Raw genomic sequence first — 13,631 nt, 5'->3', positions numbered from 1 at the left:
TATACTGCAAACTATGCAACAGATGGGTCTTTTTTTTAAAAAAAAAAATGTAGCCCAACAGTGAAAATTATTATATTATATGATTTAAATACATCTATTTTTTTTCTTTTTTATAGGTTGTGCATCCATGGAACGTGCCTATTGAGGAAGAGTCGGTGATGACTTCTTATATTACTCTTGGTCATGTTGATACTATTGCAGACCCAACGGTGGAGTTAATAAAGAAAGAATTAGCTGGGGCAACAGCCATAAGAAGAGTAGTTAGGCAAGGTCAGCCTAATGTTGAGGCTCTTCATGCCCAACCTTTTACTAAGGCAGATCCGGGTGCTTCTTCTGGTGGAGTTGTTGATGTTCGTGGCATGCACGCTGATGCTTCTACCATAGAATAAATATGTTTGAAAACATCCCTTTTTGCCCTTACACAGGTCCCTCTCACCCCTCTTCACCCTCGTGTTCTCATTGTAAATGCGATGAGTGCAAGGACAGACAGGATAAACTCTTTAAAAAAGTAGAGAATATCTCTAAAGCTATCAAGAAATTCAAATCCAAGAGGTCTGTCATAACATCCAAAAAGGTGATGGAGCCACACACTCCTATAGTGTTGGTTAGGAGAAAGAAAAGAGCAATTCGAGACGTACTCTCTGCTCGAAAATCAAAAGAAATTACAATTCCTCCCTCTCCAAAAGCTATTGAAGTTTAGGGGCCAGTCAAGAAGGTGGACATATACACGGAGCTTGGCGCCAAAGAGAAGAGGGATCTGCGATAGGCCAAGAATGCCAAGCCAGGCGCAACAAATTACCCCAGGCCTCTCTTTCCCCCCAAGACTTCCAGACTATGACTGATATGCATATGCCATACGAGGACAAAGAAAGTTTACTTTTCCTAACCTAGCCCTTCTAATCTACCCCATAAAGAAGAAGCTACGCAACAGATTTCACATCTGTTGCAATAGCTGGGTATACTGGCGCAACTATTTGTGGTTCTGTTGTAACTTATTATCCATCTGTTGCATAAGTTGCGTTGGATTATTGATTCAGAGAACCCTATACAACAGATGGACCATCTGTTGCATCTTTACAATTACAAACCCATTTAAAAATTGACTTCTTTAAAAATTAACTTCTTATCTCACAGCATGTTGGCATAATTCTCTACCTCATGAGTAAAAGGCAATAACATACCGGGAAGCTTATGACGCTGCCGATAGGATAATGGACCTCGACTTCTACAAGAAGCTCAAGGATAGGTACGATCAACTCAATGGAGAGGCGTCAACCCTTGGCATGGGACTTGATATCCTAGTTTCTACGTTGGTCTTGGATGAAGAAGAAACGTTAAGATATGTTAGAGGGGATAAGCCAAATCCACACAGCAAGAGCTGGACCAAGGCAAAAAGAATTCTTGCAGTCATTAGCGTAAACGGAATGCATTATCGGGCTATTGATATACTACTCGAGGAGGGAAAGATCAATGTTTATGACTCCAACATACCTCTTGTTGACGATTTTGATCTTTTTCTCCTCGTGGAGCCACTGATGGTGCTGTTTCCCATCTTGTTGAGGGAGAGTAAACTGATGAAACATTTGCCAAAGAAAGTGTTGATGAAGAAATCATGGGATTTTGAAGGTTGAAACAGGGGAATAATCCTTTCAAAAGATGATGCCGCTAAAGCGAGCGGCTCGCACGCTCCTGCACACATCGAATGTTTGCTGACCGGCATAGTAATGGCCGAGCCAACGACTTTTCTGTGCGACAACGCTGTGGCAAATCTGCAAGAGGTCTGGGTTTATGGGGTACTAACTGGACGCTTGAAGCCTTTGTAAATAGAAGAGCCTGTGAAATAGAAATTTTTAATTTCAAGTAACCCTTCACTTTATTACATGTACATATAGTGGCAATAATTTTTTTCTGATGAAAGTTGAGTTTTTGATAATGTAATAGATTAGATTGTCAATCTGTTACAACAGTGGAAAGACCTATTTGAATAATCTAAGTCTAATCTGTTGCAACAATGGGAAGACCTGTTTAATAATTTCTATGAATAATCTAATAATCTAAGTCTAATCTATTGCAACAGTGGGAAGACCTGTTTGATAACTTCCATAGATGACCTAACTTTTATAACATATGCTTAAATCTATTTGATATTTTTCAACAGTTACACTTGAATATCCACGTGCTCGTCGAAAACAAACCAGTAGCAAATACACACACCACCATAAAAATTTTAGCAATTAGGCTTCAATATTTATGTTCCCAACAACACCAAACCAGTAGCAATAACGGCAACAATGTAGTATCTTCTTGCTCTATTTTGTTTCTCTTCAGAAGCCTTGACTTTGTTCAACAAACCCCAGATTACACGATTTGCTTGTGAAGGGTGTCGTTCTTTATACCAATCAAAGTAATCGCATCCACCCAATTTCTATAAAAAAGAGAACACAATTACAAAATAATTATAAGTCAATAATTAATCAATTAATCAAATAAAAAAAATATTACCTTTGAAATCTTACAAGTAAAAAACCTACGACCCGAATTTTGTTGAGTCCAAGAAGTCTTTAATAGATCTTCATGACCGTACTTACAATATCGAAAATATTTATCACAAAAAATAGTGGAAGATGCGCTCGACATTGTCAAGGTCAGTTGGAAAAAATGAAAGTAATAATTTGAAGAATTTGGATAGATAAAAGAAGATGACGATGAAGAAGAAGGTTTGGGAATTTAGGGTTAAATTTTAGGAGGAAGATGAATATATAAGACAATAGGTGGAAGAAATGACCATTGGGGGCCAAGTGATGGCAAGTCAGCGAAATGTGCCAGGAATGATAACACATTTGATGCCTATTTTATTTTACGTCTTTAAAATGAACATGTCTACTTGATGCCTATTTTATTTTAGGTGTTTGAACTGAACACCGTTGATGGGTTGCACCTTTTTTTTATTTCAATTTACTTTAACCTTTTTAAACGTAGTGACAATTTTTTATGTCCAACAAAAATTGAATTTTTATAATGCAATAGATTCTCCATCCGTTGTAACAGTTATCCTACCTGTTCTGACATATAGTTTATCTGTTGTAATAGGTTGGTCATCTATTGCATTATCTCGATGTTTTTATCTAAAGTCCATCTGTTGCAACAACGAGAAGACATGTTTGATAAATTCCAACAGATAACCTACCTGTTGCAACATATGTATAAATCTATTCGATTATTCCAATAGATGTGTCATCTGTTGCAACAGATAAAGTCTATCTGTTGGAATATATGTCTAAATCTGTTCTTTTTTTTTCCCAATAGATGTGTCATCTGTTGCATTATCTTGATGTTTTTATCTAAAGTCCATTTGTTGCAACAGTGGAAAGACCTATTTGATAAATTCCAATAGATCACCTAGCTTTTGCAACATATGTCTAAATCTGTTCGAATTTTCCAATAGATGTGTCATCTGTTGCAACAGATACATTATCTGTTGCAATATTTGAATCTAGTATTCCTTTTCAATTAATAAGTTCAAATCTAAGGAATAAACAAAATTCTTAGCCAAAATAAAATAAATCAAACCCTTCATAAATTAGCTGAAATAAGTCAACAAATAAATAAAATATAAAAAAATTGTTATGGGTACAGATCTCAACAAATACATCAACAATAATTTAAGTATACTGCCAAGGATTGCTTTGACAGGCTCAATCTATAAAGATCTGCTCAGTATGGACAAGTTGTTCTTCATCCGGTGCTATGAAATTCGTCTTTGCCCGTCTTGGATCTTCATTGTCGCTTGTGTACAGTTTCTGCGCTTTCTGTTCTCCATATTTCCATAAAAAGAGTAGCATATTGTCAATGTTGTTCAGCAGTAGCTTCTTCTACATCCACTTGGAAAGCTAGAATTGGCCAATGCTAATCATGGAGATACAACAAAACGGAAAAGTTTAACTCATCTCTTCTAGCAAATCAAATTTGTTTTTATCCCATTTTAAATTATCCCAAACATATTATATTTCTATTGCAACAATGAATCAACTGTTGGGACAACTTTCTACATGAGGAAGACCCTATGTGATAATTTCCAATGGATGAACCATCCATTGCAACATATGAATCATCTGTTGCAGCAGATAGGTCATCTGTTGGTACAAATAAAAGTTGTACGAAGAGCTGTTTGATTTAATAAAATAAATGAGACATATGTTGCCCCAGATAAAGTATCTGGTGCAATAGGTTAGTCAACTATTGCAATAGATGTATATATCTGTTTGATAATTTTCAGCAGATGTATCATCTTTTAAAACAGATATGTGTCTGTTTGTTTTGTCAGTTAGAAGACATATAATATATTCACCTTCTTCAGCTCGTGCTGCTCTCTTTTGAACATTGTATGTTGCATAGTGCAACATACAGACAGAGGAGTTGCAATTTCACTTTTTTGAATGCCTGATAATGCCCTGAAAATCACTTTCCTTCTCGTCTTAGCCCTAATATCTAATGGAGCGAATGGAAATAAAATCCTCTTTGATGGAATTAGATCCCTCTTAGATGTCAATTCTTTTACAGAAACAGTTAGTACATTAATAGCATTAATCACTACATCATGTTTCGCCCTACAGTCTTGACATTTACATACAAAACATTCGCTGGGAGAGGCAAAATCTGTATAACCAGTATGATCATACACATAATAATTTACTTTAAATACTGTAAGAGGAGTATCATTACCACCAACAGCAGCACCACTACCACCACCAACAGCTCCATCAACAACAACAAGCCCACCCTCCAAAATTATTTTTCTTATAATGGTTGCTGCTCCAAACAATTCCATTTTTATTCTGTCGATGACCTTAGGGTCCGATAAAGTTTGCACAGATCGTAAAGTAAGAAAAAATGACATCTTCAACTCTCGATTGGTCGGAACTAGCGACGGATGTACATTCTAACATAAATCAATACATATATTAGAATGATGATTAGATCATTCAAAAAAAACATTAATTAAAAGAAAAAATTAATTATAATTATATTTATTGCACCCTTCGGGGGGTTGAAGAGATCAAGAAATTTTGCATTTTTATGAGTTTTGGCCGACAATCATCTCAAGATTCTTGGACAAGAAACTCCTTCCTGGTAGTTCACTTGTTGTCTCAAATAAGGAATGACTTCAAACGCCCAAGCCTATAAAATAATGCCAATAAATCAAAATCATTATTAAGCAAAAAAAATGAATGATATCATAATAGAAGAAAGAAACATTTACCATGAAAGCCCATGGGAAGCCATATAAGTTGACTGTCTTTGGCGCTAACGGAGTTAACAAATATTTGACAGTCATTTTGAAGCTTTCATACCCCCATGGATGGCTGTTAAATGCCTCAAGATCCTCAGAGAGATTTATTAAACCGAGCCTTATGTTGTTGTTAACGTCTCTCGCCCAAAGAATATTATGTACAAACCAAACCAAGCACAATGACTATTTGTGCTTCTTTGAAAGTCCTTTACCTTTCAATGTTTCTATCAAATTTTTATTTTTGAAGCTTGGACCAACAATGGACACCAGGTCATCATGATCACACGACTTTTATTTGCCTTTTTGGGTGTGCGGGGTGCTTTTTTTGGGGTTAGAATAGGTATAACTTGAGAAGAAGGGTAACATTTTAGTCCAGTAACTATGGCAAACTCCTTCCAACCAAAACAAAAAGGCATGCTACAGTAATTTATCCACACCTCATCCATCTTATCTTTGTTTTCATACATAAACCTACTCTTGAGAAGTTCATATACCATTTTCATTTGGAAACGAGCATTGTTGTCCTCCGGCAAATCAAGATATTTTCCAAAGCAGCTATCCCTGAAATAAGCATTCAATTTTTGTTCTCGAAGTATTTTTCTGAAGACGTCCAAAGATTTTCCCATGGCTGACTTAACCATGAAATCACCCGTTAAATCTGCGGCACCATCACATTGCATTCTTACAGGATAATAATCAATGCTGAAGGCTTTGACCACCTCTTCGGTAGAAGGGCTATTAGCATCTGCATCATCTCTTTTGAAACATTCCTCCTCCCCGTGTTCAACATATTCTGCTCCCGATTGAGATAACGCTTATAAAGCAAGCTCATAGAGTGGTGGATGTAGCCTAGCTGCTTCACTTGTTTCTTTACTTGGACTTGATTCGATTTCTATTCTTTTGGGAACCATATTATCTAAAATTAACAGGAACATAAAATAATATATTATTATTGATTAATGCATCATTAAAAAAGGATAACAGTAAATTAAACAAGCAAAATAGTAAAATAACAGTTGCAACAGCAGGTAGTATATCTATTGCAGCATATAACCAAACTGTTGCAGTGGATGAGTAATCTGTTGTAACAATACAAAATATACCACTCATCTTTTAAGACGGATGAATGGTCTGTTCAACAGATCACACAACTGTTGTAACATCATCTGTTGCAACATATGAGTGATCTATTGGAACAGTTAAATAATCTATAGCAATGTCTGAGTAATCTGTTATGAAAATATAAGACATATCACTCATCTGTTGAGAGAGATGAATGGTCTGTGCAACAGTCACACATCTGTTGCAACATATGAGTGATCTGTTGAAACAGTTATCAACGGTCAATATTATTTAGATTTCTTCCAACATGGGATCGTCTATCGCGACAGATGAATGATCAGTTGGAAAAATCAAGTCTTGGACTTTTCCTGTAGGAAGAGTTGGTAGGATTTATTCCAACAGGAGGTTCATCTGTTGCATCAGATCATTAATATGATGGTTCTTCCATTGCACCAGATGGTTAATTAGTTGCATCAAATTTTTTATCCAAAGCTTAATCTGTTGCAACATATGGTAAAGCTGTTGCATCAGATTATTAATCTGTTGCATTAGAATTGTAATCTGATGGTTCCTCTGGTGTATCAAATAGTTGATCTATTGCATCATATGATGAATCTGTTGCATCAGATGGTTAATATGTTGCACCGGATGGGTAATCTGTTGGAGGAAACAGTAGTACGATTTTGTTAAATAAAAAACAATAATTTCACCATTTTTATCAAGAACAAGAATAGAACAAACCAAACCAAATTGTCCTTTTATTTTTATCAAAACAAACAATAAAAATCAAACTTCAAAAAATGCAACAAACAACAAAATATCATAATTTACTTCAAAAAGAGAAGAGAAGAGAAGAAATACTAGAAATTAGGATTTTATTCAGACTGCATTTCAAATTAGTGCAACAAATATTGAAATTGTTAACCAATACTATAAGAAAAGTTGGCTCAAGTTCCTCATTTTCTTCAAAACTAAAAAGGCCATAAATTTTTACCTGTGAAAGAAGAAAATGACTGATGAAGAATTCGAAGCTGTTGTGGCCGGAGAGCAAGGCTGTCACGTCGATTGAAGTAAAAAAGGAACTGGAATCCCAACTATTTGTAGTCGAATATTGAAGTCGTCGAAGATTAAAATAAGAAATTTGCAAAACAGTTGGTTGGGAGAGAGTTGAGAGAAGCTGTCGAGAGAGGGATGGGAGATAGGTTGATTGAATTGAAGAGGGGAACTCGAAGTCCAACTATTTGTCGTAGGGGGTTGAAGGGAGAAATTTTGTAGAACTGTTGGTTGGGAGAGAGTTGAGAGAAGCTGTCGAGAGAGAGGAGAGAATGGTTGATTTGGATTGAAGAGGGTGTGGGTTGGGTTGATTTGTATTTTTGAAAAGATTAGAAAGTTTTGAAAATATTAATCAAGTCCACAATTAACTTGATTAAGTTTTCTAATAATGTTTGACCCTATCTGTTGGTCAATGTCACCAATCCTTCATTCAAAACTTAAAAGACACCTATTCTTCAATTTTCTCGAGTAACATGCATTAATTAAAAATTACATAAAAGGTATTCTAAATTACAACAGTAAACTAACTTAAAATATTTTATTACATAGTTGATAATTACTATTTTAAAAGTAATATAAATAAAAATAATTAATAACTGTAAATATTTAAAAAAAACATATGAAATTTTGATTGTCTCTCGAAATTATATGCGTGTCATATTAACAACTTAAAATATTCTTATACAAATTTTATTAATCTAAATATAATAATATATGCCTAACTAAGAATTTATCAATCAAATAAATAAAAAATTTAATTAAATGATAAAATTATATATAACATAGAATTTTTAAGGATTAATATTAGACTCGTGCGTAGCACGAATTAGCCAACTAGTTTATTTATATGAGAGTGAAAACAAAGAAAGAATGGAGAAAGAAATATGGGGGAAAGAGTTTAAAGAAGAAGAAGAAAGTAGAGAGACTTGGGTGGAGATTGAGAAAAAGAAAAGTGAAAAGAAACACTAAATATGAAAATAAATAAATAAAAAATAATCAAAATAACACATGTCAAACGACAATTGGTGCATGATTACACTTATTTTTATAAGAAAAAGTCAAATTTATTCCTTTACTTTAAAAAATTGACTAAATATATCCTTTATTATACTTTGGGACAAATTTATTTTCGTTGTCATATTTTTGGGCAAATGTTACTCCTATACTTATGAAAAATTTGTGTAAATGTATCATTTGTCATACTTCGAGATTAAATTTACCCTCGATGTCATACTTTGGGTCAAATTACCCTCATTGTTAAGAATTTTTCACCTTTACCCTTCTATTAACAGAAAAGCCCAAATCAACGTTAAGTTATTTATTTTTAAAAAATAAATCACACCATAATCTAATTCGGCCCATTCGATTCACAAAAATTACACCAACAAATATACCCCCTCCTCTGTTGGTCGAATTTTTTCAACAAACAAAGATACTTCTCTTTCAACGTGCAACATTGACAGGTTGTTTACAAATAAATAAAAATAAAACCGAATATGATAACATAGAAGCATGGAACTACATAAAAAATAAATTACAAACTCTGCTTCTGTTCAGTTATGTTCAAATTTTAAATTTTCGTATGCAATTTTATGTACATCTAAATTATAGGATCGGTGAAAAAGATTTCTGAGCAAATAATATGATGAAAATTTTGTGTTGATCTAAATTGCATATAAAGATGTGAATGAAGAGATATCACGATTGGTACATAGGGAGACCTCTTAACTTATCCATCCATAGAAATATCCACTGGACCTAATCTATTGCATTTGATCATCAAGTGTCATTTTTCATGAGCTCTGCACTGATGCAGATCCATGAACTGGAAGATAAGTATATTTCTTTGTGTTTGCACTGATGCAGATCAATTCATGAGTTGTGCACTGATAAATATTTAGTAACTTAATCTCATTGAAAAAATTTGACCAACAAAATTAAAGGGGGTCATTTATTTGTGTTTTTTTGTGGCTCGAGTTGGATTGAGCGGATTAGATCTGAATGTGTTTTATTTTTAAAAACTGAATCACTTAACGTTGATTTGAGCTTTTCTATTAAAGGAAGGTACATGTGAAAATTTTCTTAATAACGAGAGTAAATTTGACCTCAATATATATATCGAGGGTGATTTTGATCCCAAAATATGATAAATGGTATATTTGAATATTTTTTAAAATAGAAGGTTAAATTTGGCCGTAAAATATGACAAGAAGGATAATTTCAAACCCGAAATATGACGAAGGTATATTTAGTCGATTTTTAAAGTAGATGGATAAATTTGATCCTTTTCTCTTTTAAAAACTAGGATTGATCTAAAATTACCGTGATTAAACCACTTTGAAATTATTCAATGAATTAATAAAAACCCACAAATTTTAAATGTTTTTTTTATAAATTCTATATAACTTTAATGATTACTTTAGGTCATTTACAGCTTGCTAATATGATACAAGAAAAAACCAAGGAAGACACAAATACACTCCCAAAACAGTCCATAAACTCAATGAGCCGAGGACCCTTTAGAAGACCACTCTCGGATTCACTAAATAGAACAAGAAAGAAGGGATTTCAAGTTGTTTATCACACCAAATCAGCCAACCAAACTATTGGAGAAACAATAAGAAGATGAACAACACAATATGATAACAACAACAAGAGACACAACTTGAGTTTACAAGAAACAAGAACTACACGAAATACAAGATTACAATAAGATAAAGATAGATAGATAGACAAATGGAGATATAATCTTAAGAACCCAAGAACATGTTAAGATCTTGGACCCTTAACACTACACACTTCAATCACCTAACTCTTACAAAGACACAACATGAAGGATCACCTCTCAAGCACCTAAGTTTCCAATCAAATACAAACACAAGTGAAACCTCACTTGTCTAAGCCCAAGTTTCGGTTTGGGAGCTCTCTCTCTCACAAGATAAGTGTTCTTCAATATCTTAAAATAATCAAAACAATAAACCATACAATGTTCTATTTATACTACATTATAATAATAGATAAAATGACAAAAGGGCCCTCTAGTGACTAGTTTTCAAAAATACTCAAAAGTGTCATGATCATGATCATACTTATATCATCCTCTCCATCTTGAGAGGAATTTGACCACAAATTCACGGGCTCACCTCTTTTACAAAGGCACTTCACAATCTCCTTCTTGCGGCCACACTTCTTCTACATACTCTTCATTTTGCACTTCGGCTTTTTTTTTCTCTCCATCTTGCGGTTTGCCATTATTCTTAACCGATAATGCCTACCTTTTCTCCAAGATAGTACAATCTACCCTCCTCTAGGATTATATTCCTCCGGTTTGGGCACTCACTATCCTTGTGCCCCCACCCTTGACAGTTGAAGCATTGAAACCCCTTGGGATTGGAAGTAGAATTCAATTTACCTTCATACCTTGGAGGATATTTTTGGACAGCCTTGATGGCATCGGGTTGGGAAGCCATGAATGAGTTCTCTTTGAGATCCCTCTCAACCTCTAAAGCAGCGTGGAAGATGCCATCTATAGTGTCGAATTTATGAAGCGTCATGCGAGTGGAGATGTCCTTGTTTAACCCAACCTTGAAGCGCACAATGTCATGACTTATTTGCTTGCCTCGGTGGTCAAGTTTCAACATCAATTGTTGAAATTCATCGTAGTAAGCCATGACACTCTTACTCCCTTGCCTCAAATTGTACAATTTGGTAAGGAGCTCATGCCTATAAGTCTTGGGCAAGTACCTTTGCCACATAAGGTTCTTCAACCGAAACCAAGGAGGAGGTTGTCCTCCAATCATCTCATTCCCAAACCATTTAACATACTCTCACCATGTATTAGCATACCCTTCGAAGTGAGCTATAGCATAGTAACTTTTCTTTTCTTGGGTGAGATCATTACGTTGGAAGATCTTGTCACAAGACAACTCTCATGCAAGGTAGGCTTCGGGATCACTCTCACCTTTGAAAATGGAAAGGTTCACTTTGATGGAATTGAGACCTACATCTCGGTTTGGGTGGCCATCTCTTACCTCTCGACCTAACTCCCCATGTCTACCCCTCATTCTTTCTTCCCTCAAGTAAACATCATCATACGACCCATAACCATCATGTTGTCCTCCCCTACCATAGCCCTCAATATGGATGGGTCTATTTGGGTTAAGTGGAGCTTGTAGTGGCAGGATTGGATTTGGATAGTGAGGTCTTTAGTCAAGTGGAGTTTGGATGGGAGGGTTCGGGTTTGGTGGTGGTATTTAGGTTCCAAGTCCTTCTTGTTGGACTTGGTGGAGTGGAGGATGGCTTGGTCTATCTTGTTCTCGGTTTTGGGAGTAAAGATTGGTTTGATTTGTGGCAATTGGTGGATATAGCATTTGATGCAAGTTCTCGGGAGTATTAGTTGGGAAAATATTTTGAGGGGTGAAAGGTCGACTCCTTTGGATTTTCGCACGTTCTAATCTCCTACTCATTGATGCCACATCCGTATCTAATTTCTCAAGACCTACATTCAACCTAGCCACATCTCGAGACATAGTTTCAAAGCGAGCCAAAATGAGATTGATGGCATTATTATACATTTATGAGCATTTGAAACCTCGTGTTCCATCGTGGTGGTACCGAAAATAATCTTTCAAGTTACGGTCCAATCAAGACGGCAAATCAGTCCACAACGTCACACACAACAATACAATACAAAACCTACAACACAAAACATACGTTAGTTCAAAACAACCTCACTTCACTCTCACACACTTTGTGCTCTCACACTTGATTTCACAAATGTTTGCAAGCTTGATTATATCCCATTCTTGAGATGATAAGAGGTGAACCAATTATTTACAATGACTCAAAAGAATAAAGCACACAAAGGAACGTTAACACGAAGGATGGTTTCAAGACTAACTTACAATCGAGGACTAGCTTGTAAGTTAGTAATGGAATCAACAAATGAGACTAAAGAGACGACAAAATGAAACTAGAAGATCAAAATTATCGTGTGAACAGTAATTTGATGATGTGTCACTCTTTAATTGGCCGCAGGTTCAACAAATTTCAATTATCAATTTGATGATTTGGTCACTTCTCAATTTGGAATAGATGAAATTGGTTTTGGAGGGAAAGTGTTAGTCTTAGAATCTTTTTCAATTTCAATCTTCAAAAAGGTGTGACTTTGACTTGTACAATTCCCACAAAATAAGACCCTTGAAATATGGAAAAGTGGTTGAAAAGTTGTTGTCAAGTCAAGAGTGATGTGAACTAGTCCTTTCACCAACAAATATTACAACTTGTCTTTCACCTTTTCTAGATCTAAAGTTCACTTTTCTTGCTTTAACAAAAGATGAAAGGATGAAGAACAACAAGAACTCAAAACAACCTTTAAAAACAACAACAAGATCCATACATCCAAGAGCCAACCTGCCACAACAAACCACCAAATTTCGGCCCAGTTCTTTGTTCACAACACAACTTTAACAAGTTTAAGTTCAAATATTGATCTAGATACCTTTAGTGTTAGTGAATCAAGAAACTAACACAAGAAACAACAATAACAACAAAGAAATCCTAGACCTAGACTCTACAAATTTCGGCCAAGACTATAACAAGAACACTACAAGCTTCTCAGCCAAGAACAAGAACAAGAACAAGAACAAGAACAAGAACGCAACACGGACAGATTGCACTTTTTCCAAAATTTTCAGTTTTTTTTTCAACAATTTTTTTTTTTTTTGATTTTTCTAGCAAGCAAACCCAAGATTGATCTTGTAGGAACAAGATCAAGTCATGCTTTGATACCAAATGATACAAGAATAAATCAAGGAAGACACAAACACACTCCCAAAATAGTCCACAAACTCAATGAGCCGAGGACCCTTTAGGAGACCACTCTCAGATTCACTAAATAGAACAAGAAAGAAGGGATTTCAAGGTGTTTATGACACCAAATCAGCCAACCGAACTATGGTAGCAATAATAAGAAAATGAACAACACAATATGATAACAACAAGAGACACAGCTTGAGTTTACAAGAAACAAGAACTACACGAAATACAAGATTACAATAAGATAAAGATAGATAGATAGACAAATGAAGATATAATCTTAAGAACCCAAGAACATGTTAAGCTCTTGGACCCTTAACACTACACACTTCAATCACCTAACTCTTACAAACACACAAGAGAAGGGATCACCTCTCAAGCACCCAAGTTTCCAATCAAATGCAAACAC

The sequence above is a fragment of the Capsicum annuum genome, chromosome 10, assembly GCF_002878395.1.
Source record: "Capsicum annuum cultivar UCD-10X-F1 chromosome 10, UCD10Xv1.1, whole genome shotgun sequence".
In the NCBI taxonomy this organism is placed as follows: domain Eukaryota; kingdom Viridiplantae; phylum Streptophyta; class Magnoliopsida; order Solanales; family Solanaceae; genus Capsicum; species Capsicum annuum.
The sequence above is the reverse complement of the archived record's forward strand: the minus strand, read 5'-3'. Positions refer to the sequence as shown.